The sequence below is a fragment of the Leuresthes tenuis genome, unplaced genomic scaffold, assembly GCF_036924035.1.
Source record: "Leuresthes tenuis unplaced genomic scaffold, fLeuTen1.0.hap1 SCAF_48, whole genome shotgun sequence".
Lineage (NCBI taxonomy): Eukaryota > Metazoa > Chordata > Actinopteri > Atheriniformes > Atherinopsidae > Leuresthes > Leuresthes tenuis.
In genome coordinates, this window is record NW_027325402.1 from 106610 (window position 1) to 109784 (window position 3175).

The 3175-nt window shown below is 38.1% G+C and overlaps 1 pseudogene; it reads right to left on the bottom strand.

Annotated features, from left to right (window-relative positions):
* Window positions 1-302: 302 nt before the first annotated feature.
* LOC140285645 (U2 spliceosomal RNA) lies at window positions 303-479 on the bottom strand (annotated as a pseudogene).
* Between the last annotated feature and the right edge of the window lie 2696 nt (window positions 480-3175).

Here is a 3175-nt window from a genome sequence, read left to right on the forward strand (position 1 = left end):
ATAGTCGGACATTCACACCTTCTTGCAGCCGAACACTTCCGCTCCACCTTTTAGTTTTCTATGGGGCATTCACACCTTTATTTTCACCGCATTTTATAAAAACACCACAGGAACACCGTATTGAGGCTTTGTTCTGACCGCTCATTCGGTGTCGCGTTTCTTTCAAGCATTTCTCCTGGTTAGCCCGCACTCGGCTCGCTCCCAGAGCCGTGTTAAAGTCTACTTCGCATTCACTCTCTTTTCTCAGCAGACTAAAAGAAACTTCCATCCTGCACCGCTGTTAGCTTTTTCACAAGAGCAGAGGAGAGCGCACCGTTCCCAGCGGCACTGCAGTACCGGGTCGATTCTTGGAGTGAACGGAGCAAGCTCCTTTTTCAACTCCTATTGATAAAAATCCATTTAATATGTAGTCCTTGCATAGACATATCACATATTAAACTGATAAGTACAGATGGATTATGTGCAATTAGTAAAGAGAGTAGAGGACGATCTCTCTCGTTGGAAGTCCTTACCTATATCACTTATGGGGAGAGTTACAACCATTAAAATGATGATACTACCAAAAGTTAACTATTTGTTCTCAATGATCCCCATAAAACCATCTGCTACTTGGTTTAAGTCACTAGATTCATGCATCTCCAAATTTCTGTGGAAAAACAAACCACCACGTATTAGTTTAAAAACCCTACAGAAGACCAAGGACAGTGGTGGATTAGATTTACCTCATTTTCAGCACTATTCCTTAGCCAATAGGTTACAATATATATCAAAATGGTTTAAACCTTGTTGTTGTCACAGTTCCCAGAGACGTTGTAATCGTTGAGGATTCTATATTCACCCCCTCATTAGAGGCACGTGTTGCAGATTGATGACACTGAATCTTCTTCTCTGTTCATTGCTGGCATCATTCCCAGCATCGTAAGTGTTCGTGGCATTGTTAGCCTCTTCTTCTGGATCTTGATATCGAGCATCCTTTTGTATTTCTGGTTTGTAAGTCCTCTCTCTTCGTTCACCGGAGTCTTCGTCTCTTTGTCCTTGAGTTTGGTGATTTTTTCTTCTTTTGATGCCTTGACACAGTGTGACAGGTGATACCACATGGGAGATCCTTTAACTTGGACTGCTGTCCCTGTGCTGCGAAATGGCTGTGCTGCTCAAATGGTCTCTCCTTCATCATATACACAGTTATTTATACATCACCTTCCACCATGAAGCGTTGTCCCTTTTTGTTTCTCTCTTTGTTCTTAAAATGCTGTTATAAATGTCTAAACCAATCCATTAAACTAGATCATTTTGGCAGTAAAGCGATCTACAATGTGCTTGGTCGCAAAGCTGCTCATCTGTGGTAAACAGCTCTTCAGAAAGGCATTCTTCAATTGATTTCACTCATTTTATGTAATATTTTTGTGATTTCCTACAAAACTACACTTCTTCTCCCATCTGTCTGAGTATTTAATATTGTCTGGGTCCCGTTAAAACATGTATTTTTCCCATCTAATTCCTTGTTTGCTTTAAAACAAGTATTCCCCATTTTCTATCCCTTCAGTAGCCAACCAGTTTGTATGGAGTACACTGGAGCAACTTGACTGATCAGTAAAACACTGCTTTTGTTGTCACCGCAAGGCTTCCCCCGTCGGTTGTTTCACTGAGACACTACTGAGTAACTACAACTCAACACAGTTTATACACATAACATTCATATACATACTAACAAACAAACAAACAATAATTTATCGCAATTTTCTCATCTCTGTTTGAACGTACACCCAGGTAAATATTCCTGTAGTCTTCTCATACCGACTATGGACCCATTCATTGTTTAACTTCACTGTTTTGCAAATCCTAATTGAATATTACACATTGACATTGAACTTTACTGGATAAGCAGGTCTTCATTGCATTCAGCAGCCTATATGTGAGCATTTATGTGTAAGCTGTTCTTCTTTGCATTTATCAGCAGCAAGCAATTCTTCACTGCACATGCATATGTAAATAGTAAAACAATTCCAATGTGTTAGCGAAACCTTCTATATCACAGTGGTTTCTAAGGTCTATTTTAAGTTCTTTGCCATCAGTGAGATGACATTGTTTACAAAGTGTGTCAAATTATCACTGAAGATCTTTTCAGGAATTTCAAATCTAGAAATGAGTTATTTTACGCGTGATTTTGCTACTGAGAGTGCATCTGCTTGTGCACATGGAAATATTTCAGACCATTTGGTAAAAACCTCTGTTGTCACTGAGCAGAATCGTTTCCCTTAACATTAATTTAGTTCAATGAAATCTACAAAATAATGAAATAATGAAATCCAAACAAATATGTTGAAAAAGATACACTGGCTTAGGGAATTATCTTCGTTTTGGTCTTAGATTGCCCTGTGGAATGTATTTTGCACATATTTGACCTGCTAGACAAAACTTTATTCATTTATTTATTCTAAAAAAATGTTTTTAATAATTAGTAAAACCATATGCTGTAAAAACCTTGTTCATTATTGCTTCCATCCCTCCTGTTGAGACATGACATGGTCCGTGGCTCAATACTGCAGCATATTTAAACAAATTCTTTGGCAGTATGGTTTTCCTTCCGGTCATTCATACGAGTCTATTGTAGATGGCAATTGAATAACATCTAATAATGCTAAAATATTTGTAGTTTATACATTTAGCTGTGGATGTCAACATACCTGTTTTTCCAATGCTGTGTTAACACATGTACAGTTGAGAAGGCATACTGACTGTCAGTGTAAACGTTAACAACCTTTTTGTTATTTAATTTACAAGCTTCAGTTAAAGCTACCAATTCGACTGCTTGAACAGAGTAATTTTTTGGTAGTGGTTGTTTTAAGAAAACTTCAGTTTCTGTTACTACTGCAAATCCTGTAGCATTTGTGCCATCAGGGTTTTTTGCTTGACCTGTTGAATAAATATAGTTATTTCTGCATTTTCATAACGTATATCAGTTAAGTCTGGCCTGGGTAAAACACTGATGGTTATTTCTGACATGCAATCATGAGGCTTTCCATCTGTGGGGTAGGTAGCAGTGTGGATGGATTAAGTGTAGCACATCTCTCGACAACAAGGTGTGGCTGTGAAAGAAGAACTGTTATGTAGGAGAGATGTCTGGTAAAGATATTTTGTTAAGTAACCATATCACAGCCACTGCATGAGGTACCTT